Raw genomic sequence first — 8871 nt, forward strand, 5'->3', positions numbered from 1 at the left:
CATTTGTTAGAAATATTTAAGTCTTAAAATCATGAATCATTAATACATCGTTTGGTATACATTTGAAATATCTAACGATGCATAATTATTTCGTTCTATATATAGAATACTTAGCAAATTAGCACTTTGACCATTGTTTTTTTTCTTTGGACAAGCACTTTGACCATTGTTAAGTATAATACTGAATCACAGTCTATACTGAGATGCATCTTCTGTTTGTATTTGTTTGGATAAATCGCAACATTTTTTTTTTTTTTTGGCTAAGAGCGAAACTCTTTTTCTGTCCATGATATTTGATCTCAAATCATACATACCCAAAGTAACATTAATTCAGGATACCATTTAGATTTATCATACACGGGTTCATTAACACCGCAATTGATGAATATTTACAAATCATATCATTAATATCCTCTCTGTTATGATCGACTAAATATGTTCTTCTTTGGTTCCTGCAATCTTTAATAACCAAATCTAATCTTCGATTTGTTTTTCTTTTTTCTTTTAAGGAATCTTCAATTTATTTTTATTCCTTCAATTCCTGTATGATTAATCATAATTTCATTCTACGACAGTGAATAAATAATATATTTAGGTAATAGGTAATACTTGTTACCCTTGGTCGAAGCAGCTAAAAGTAATTTACTGGAAACAGGCTCATTTGAGAATAATCCTCACTAGACACGCCATAGCCTTCTTTGGAGTAGAGGAATCTCTCGAAGTAATAGTTTGGCTGGCAGTACCCTCTGGACAGTATTTTGGTTGGCAATATCCTCCAATATATTATATATTCGGGTCAGCAGTACCATCTGATGTGTCATCTTGGGTAGTATTGTGAGACCTCTGAAATTTGGTTTCCTATTTTTGAAAGGGAAAAATATTTTGAGCCTGTTTAAGTAAATCTCTATTCTGTGTCTGGCCCAAACTCTAGGTTACTTGACCTAGTGGTAATAGGGTTACATTAGAAGGATCTAGATTCCTATTCAATGTATGATTACTTTCCCTTGTATGATTTGGATTCTATGCATTTTAATCCTCTATATAAAGAGGCCCCTATTATCAATGAGAATATACATCAAATTCCTCTCAAAGAGAAAACACGTTATCAGCACGAGCCCTAACCCTAGCTTTAGAAACCAAAACCCCAGAAATTGATCAAGCTCCACCGGATTAGCCTTGCCTGCGCTACCACTGCCCTCGCAGCCCCAGCGTCGCAACTCAACGCTAACCCTACCAGGTTAGCCTCGTTGCCCCTGCAGCGCCCGCAAGTCCTGTTTTCCTTCTGCCCCAGCGCGCGCTCGCATGCCCTCGCAACCGCGACTCACCAGCGACCCTGCGACCCCAGTGTCACCGCAACTCGCTCGCGACCCCGCAACCTCACAACCACGGGAATCTGTGATTCCGCGACCCCCGCGACTCCGCGACCACGCTGCAATCCTACGACAAGGACCAAATACGTTCCGCAATCCTAACTCCTAAGAGGTATGTTTTACTATAAGTTCCCGATTTTGAGTTTTTCTTCTTTTTCTCTTCTTTTTCTCGGGGACTTGCAATCTCCATTCTTCTACCCCCCCCCCCTTTCTTCATCATAGGGGAGACCAATAGCCGAACTGTGGGGGTTCGTGCTCACTCCAAGCTTGGAGCTTGTAGAGTCCTCCAAACTTAGAGTTTGTTGAGATGTTATGATCGACCACAAACACATCATTGTTTCGATCTAATCCAATTCCTCTTGGAATCGGATTTCTTGGAAGCGACTACGCTCAGAAATCCTTAAATTTCTTGGAAGCGACTATGCTTAGAAATTTATATTGTTTTCGTGGTAGCCTTTTTCGCTCCGAAACTAACCCTAATTTCTTATTCTCTTTCAGGATGAATAACCTGAACAAACTGGACTTCGCTCCATTGGGAACAACTGGCTCTGGATATCGCAGGTGGGTTCGTGATGTCCGTCAGCATCTCAAGGCTGATGGAATCTTGGATATGATTCTCGAGCCTAGCCAGGACATGCTAACTATTGAGCAAGCTCAAGCTTTGGAAGCAAATAGAGCAGCCTTAGAGGCAAATAAAGTGAAAACCGTCATCCTAATGACTCGTCATATGGATGATTTGCTCCAGTACGAGTGTATGAATGAAGAAGACCCTAAAAGGCTGTGGGTCTCACTCGAAGAAAGATTTGACAACGTCCGTGACTCCCTGCTTCCTGACCTAGAAGTGAGATGGCATAGCCTCCGCTTCTGTGATTTCAAGTCAGTTCTTGACTACAACTCGGAAGCACTTCGCATTAAATCCTTAATGGAATTCTGTGGTCAAGAGATCACAGATGCGATGTTGATTGAGAAGACTCTCTCTACCTTCCCGGTCTCTGCATTGATGGTTGCTAAGAACTATCGAATCGATGTTCCTGCAGGACGGATCACAAGGTTTCATGAGCTTATTGGAGCTATGAATGTCGCTGAAAAGCATGACAACATCCTTGTGAAGAACTATAATTCGAGATCCGTGGAAACAGAGCATATTCCGGAGTCCAATTATAGTCGCGCCCCTAAGAGAATGAGCCAAGAGTGAAACCCTAATCTCAGGGATACTTCTGGACGTTCTGGTATATATAATCGCTCTACTCGGGAAGGTAACCGTCATAATAGGCAAACACGGAACCGAAGAGGTTAACGTGGAAAGAGAGAGGGAGGCAACGCCTCTGGCCATGTTGGTAGTGCCACCAATACTAAGAGCCATCTAAATGACGCTTTCAAAGCGCCTCAATCAATGGAGTCTGAGCAAAGAGATGATGTTCTCGATGTGGAGTATCCGGTCATTGGGCACACATTTGTAGAGCTCGTGAAGAAATTGTCACCGCCTACAAAGCATATTGTGAAGCAAGAGAAGCTCACTATGTGGAACAAGAAGATCAAGGAGATGATCTAGAGTGAAGGGTTGAAGACTACAAATCTGGCTGAGATCAATAGATCGCCAATTTTGTTTAAGTCTTTATTTTCCAAGAGATGTAATAGGCAATTGCCATATATATTTTTGTAGTAGATGCCAATGGTTTAGTCTTTCTTCAAAGTAGGCTCACCCAAAGTAAGTGTGATGTCTAGGAAGGTTATGAGATTAGTGGTACTTAAGCGAGCTTTGCTCCATCGACATCTCTCTACTCACCTGGTCACATTTATTTTGGACTTACCGAAAGAAGTTAGACGACTACCATTGTTTTGCATTAGCTAGCATTTTGGATTAGATTTTCTCTGGCCAAAGAGACAATGATGTAACTCCGTTGGCTTATGAATAAAATTTCGAGTTCTTTTCATTATGACTCTATTTTGATTCTGAGCATTGACTTTGTGACTACTATGGCTGGGCCATCAGTATTAATTCAAGGACATGGAATAGCCCAAGTTCCCCTTGCCAAATGGCACCTTGATTACTGTCACAGTAACTATCTACGCTCCTAAGGCAAATCACACCTATGAATAGCCAACGGATTCCATGCGAAATGCATGTAGAGAACGGAAATGAGTTCCTTTGCAATGCCTCTAACGATTGCTAACAAAGGCGCATCTTAGAGAAGTTTATGTGTCTCTCTAGTGGACTCTATGTCACTATTCGAGCTATTAAATTCAATAAAGTTATGAGAGAAGATCTCTTGGATTTAGACACATATTGGCTTTGCCACGACAGCATAGATCATCCTAGTCATGATATGATGATCCGTCTACTAAAGACTTCACACGGACATCCATTCTTTTGAGCGAAACGAAGCAAAAATCGAAAATTGATTCCCGGACTTAGTGTGACCGCCGCTACCGCCGCATTTGGCGCTGCCGCTGTCCTTAGCCACCGTAGGGCCGCGAAAGTCCTTTGTGATAACGCCATAAATGGCGCCAACCATGGCCATGTCGCCATGGATGTTCTTCCCCATGGCCATGCCGCCATGGATGCCACTTTCCATGGTTCCAACGCCATGATGGGTGATGTAGTCACACATTTTGCTTCTAATAGCGTTACAGACGCTCATGCCCAACCAAACTCCTCATTGGTTGCTTCTAAGGCACTTCGCTCATTTTTGCAAAGCCCGTTCCTTAAGGGAAGTTAGGACTGAGACCGTCCTATGCAAAGAATATGACAATACTCATTCTGTTCTTACATAGAATCTGTGGGGATTTTGTGGACTGATTCAACCGACTTGCGGACGTTTAAATATCTCATGATGTTGGTTGACACGCAAACACACTGGTCACGTGTTGTGCCATTGTCCACTTGTAATGCTACTTATTCTACACTCCTAGCACATATCATATGACAACGGGCTCACTCCCCGGATCATCCTATTCAGTCAATTGGATTTGACTATGCTAGAGAGTTTACATCGAAGACTTTCTATGGTTATCTCAATGGGACTGATGTTGGACATCACATTCCCATGTACACACCCAAATGGTCTCGCGGAAACGACTACGATGGTAGTCCGAAAATTGGTAATGCGCACCAATCTCCTTATATCCGCTTGAGGTGATGCAATATCGCATGCAGCTATGCTAATTCGTCTACGACCTACCGCCACTCAATGTATCTCTGCGTTACAGCTAGTGACCAATGTTCTAAAAATCGGGCTAGGCGGCCGCCTAGGCGCTAAGCGCCTCCACCCCGTTCCGATTTCAGACTAGTCGAGTGAGCTAGGCGCTGAGGAGAAAATCGGCCGCCTAGGCGGTGCTGGGAGGTTCTGGGCGGAAGCTGGGCGGGAGCGATTAGGCGTTTCACCCCTTTTTTTTTTTTTTTCTAGACTGAAGCCAATTTATCCCAATTCCCAAATCGAAGAATCGAAGACAGAACCCTATCATGAACTAAGTCGCCGTTTTCACGTTTTGAACCAAAACTGGAGTCGCCCTCTCTCAGTCTCTTTCTCTCAGAGACTCAGAGTCTCAGTCTCTCCCTCTCTCTGTGGTCCTGCCGCACGATTCTCAGGCTCTCAGTGGCTCAACCTCTATCCGACTGTCGGAGTCGCCGGTGACAACGAATTTCTGGGTTTTCAATGATTCAATCGAATTTGGAATCATGATTCTCACAATCTCAAGAACTCATTCTGGGTTTTCACTTTCCAGTCATCACTCATTCACTCTTGGTTTGCTTCTTCGACTCCTCCTCAAGCTGTCAAGCGGTCAAGCCACTCACTCAAGCTGTCAAGCCACTCCTCAAGCAGCAAACTTTGGTTCGATTTATGGGTTTTTGTCTTTCAATTTTTCAAACTTTCAATCGAATTTCTAGGTTTCATTGTTTCAATCTCACAATTTCTGGGTTCACACTTTTCAGGGCTTTCTGGGTTCGATTTCTGGGTTCAAGGCTTCAAGGAGTTCAAGCTCGGTGATTCTGTAATACATTGTGAGTCTTGTTAAGTTGCTGGAATGCTGGGCATTGAATCATTATCTCAAAGTATCAAACTGTGAATGTTTTGTACTTGTGTATCTCATTCTCAAGTTTTGGATTTTGGTGTTTCTGATTCATGATTGTTGGAGGCTTGGAGCTGTGTTGAACTTTGCTTACTGAGTTACTGTATTGTTTTGAGATAATGATATTTGGCCTCTGTTTTGGGAATTGAATGTTTTGATTAATTGAATTGCAGCTTGTTTTGGCCTCTGTGAATGACTGAATGGGAATTGAATGTTTTGATTAATTGAATTGCAGCTGGTTTTGGCCTCTGTGAATGACTGAATGGGAATTGAATGTTTTGATTAATTATATGTTATAAAAATAAAAATAAAATAAATAAAAAAAACCGCCTAGTCCCCGCCTAGGCTCCCACATAGGCCCCTAGGCGCTAGTCCCCGGCCTTCCGCCCGACTATCGCCTAGCGTTTTTTAGAACCTTGCTAGTGACTGGGTACAAGTATTTTGTACTTACGCACATTTGAGTGAGCCATTTATGTGCCAATTGCGCCGCCACAGCGCACTATGATAGGTCCTTAAAAACGAATGAGCAACTCAGTTGGATTTGAGACTCCAACAATCGTCTGCCCCTTAAATGTCATTGCAAAGCGATCTCCTTACCGCTAGATTTGCGGATGTCACTTTGATGGGACAATCTTCCTGTCGTTAGGGGGAGATAACAACATGAATGTTCAACAGGAACGACAAGAATTGTCGTGGTCTGTCCTCACTATGTCTCATCTCGATCCCTGTTAAAGTGACGAGATCACACAAATACACTGCAAACATGCCTGCAAGGAAGGACGTCCCTACGAGAGGACATAGCGCCACCCTATACAGAGGTAGGTATGGCGCCAACGCCAAAGAGAGTGACATTCTGGCGTTATAGGCCATGGACCCAGCTAAGATGCATGGGAAGCCTATGGGTTCGAATGATACTTTGGAACAACCTAATCCTTTGATCATCAAGACTCAAAATCCGTCTCATGAGAATCTTCCGGGTTATGGTTATCGTTGGGGGACGCCTCAATGTCAGAACCTATTCCTGAGAATATAGAGCTCTATGAAAATTACACTAGTGTACATGAGACGTGGGATAGAAACTCCATCATAATTGATGATGTAGGCACGCATTTCATTGCGCATGAGTTTGTTAAGTAAGATGATATCGAACCACGCTCCGTTGATGAATGAATGCCAACGTAGAAAAATTTGGCCTAAATGGAAAGATGCGATCCAGGTTAAGATGGATTCTCTAACGAAGAGGAAGGTTTTCGAGCCAGTGATGCCAACACCTCCTAACAGAAAACCTATTGACTAATGGGTCTTCGTTAGAATGCGTGATGAGAAAAAGAGATGGTAATCTCGCCTTATAGCGCAAGGCTTCTCACAAAACGCCCTGGAATCGACTACGATGAGACATATTCTCTCATAATGGATGTCATTGCACTCCACTATCTTGTCAGTTTGGTAGTTTCCAAATAACTGAACATGCAGCTTACAAATGTGGTCACTACCTATCTCTATGGGGATCTAGATACAGAATGTATATGAAGGTTCATGGTGAACTTCATTTACCCAAGTCATGTGGCTCTAGACCACGGAGCGTGTTTACAATAAGGTTGAAACGCTCACTAAAGTGACTACTTGATTGGGAAGGGATATGCCCGCTCGTTTCCATAACAAGTTTTTGGATTCTATCGCGGTTCATGTTGGACATGATCTTTATTGGAAGCCCTTCAAGAGTTAAGGGAAACCGCTAAACACTTGAAATCCGATTTTGAGATGAAAGATTTTGGGAGAACATGATTATGTCTCGGTTTGGAACTTGAGGATCGTGTTGATAGATGCTTAGGCATTTTGACAAGGTCAAGCCTTCAAGCACCCCCATGATCGTCCGTAGTTTTAATCCTGAAAAGGAACCTCTTCGTCCGAAGGATGATGGCGAAGATGTGCTAGAGGCGGAAGTGCCCTACATAAGTACAATAGGAGCATTATTGTACTTAGCTCCATGCACAAAACCGGACATCTCATACGTTGTGAACTTTTTAGCTAGATATAGCTTTGTGCCAACGCAATGTCATTGGATTGGTGTAAAAGATATCTTTCGGTACTTGAGATGTCCGATTGATATGGGCTTGCTCTATCCCTACAGAGAGACGATTGATTCTGACCCATCACACACCAGGAACGCCGCCAACACTGGCCTGCGTCCCCTCTCCCCATCCCAAAACGACATAAGCGTTTTGGAAGGTTTTGTTGATCCTGGGTACCTCTCTGACCCTCACAAAGGTCGTTCCCAAATAGGTTATATGTTCACTATGGGTAAAGACCGTGATATCTTGGAGTTCTACATAATAGACCATAGTCGCTATATCTTCGAACAATGCAGAGATTATTGCTCTTCACGAAGTGGTTTGTGAATGTATATGGATTGGATCCATAATTACACATGTTCGAACAATTGTGGTTTGAAGTCTACCACAGATAAGCCTACGAGCATTTAGGATAATGCTGCTTGTTTTGAACAAATGAAGCAAGGCTACATCAAAAGTGACAACACCAAGAATAATCAGCAACAACAGACTCTCCTCAAGATCAAAGTGAACTAGGTTCGATCTGAGGACAGTGTGGCAAACTTGCTCACTAAGTCATTTCCTAAATCCCACTTTCGAGAAACATGTTGGTAGCATCTTTTGCGGAAGTTATCCGAACTCCCATGAACGTAGTTATTAGGGGGAGATGTCTACATGTATGGTCTCGAAACGTGAAGTCGTGAAGGGTGTATTGTGCTCTTTTTCCCCTTCGACCGAGGTTATTTTTATCCCACTGGGTTTTTGTTACTCAGCAAGGTTTTTAGCGAGACAACGAGAGAAGCACCGCGTTTGGGAGACACAAGGATGAGTGTTTAAGTAAATCTCTATTCTGCGTCTGGCCCAAACTATAGGTTACTTGACCTAGTGGTAATAGGGTTACATTAGAAGGATCTAGATTCCTATTCAATGTATGATTATTTTCCCTTGTATGATTTGGATTCTATGCATTGTAATCTTCTATATAAAGAGGCCCATATTATCAATGAGAATATACATCAAATTCCTCTCAATTACCGTTTCTCTAAAACAGAGCCATATTTTTATTTAATTTCTATTATTTCCTATAGTTTTTATAGCTTTCAAAAATTATTTAAATTTTTATTTTATCAAATTTTATATTTTGAGCCTGTAAGATTAAACTAGAGGTTGTTACGAGTTCGTAGAAATTTTCGGAGGATTTTTCGAACACCGAAGCTATTTTTAATGATTTTTGGCAGTTGAAATTATCCAAGAATTATTTAAAAATAAATCTTTTTGAGGTGGCTTGATCTGGACCGTGGATTTCAAAAGGCAGAAGATGTAGACCGTTGAAGAAACAGATATACAACGGATCAGCACAGACCGATCCAAGTCGACGA

Source organism: Rosa rugosa, chromosome 4 (assembly GCF_958449725.1).
Source record: "Rosa rugosa chromosome 4, drRosRugo1.1, whole genome shotgun sequence".
In the NCBI taxonomy this organism is placed as follows: Eukaryota; Viridiplantae; Streptophyta; class Magnoliopsida; order Rosales; family Rosaceae; genus Rosa; species Rosa rugosa.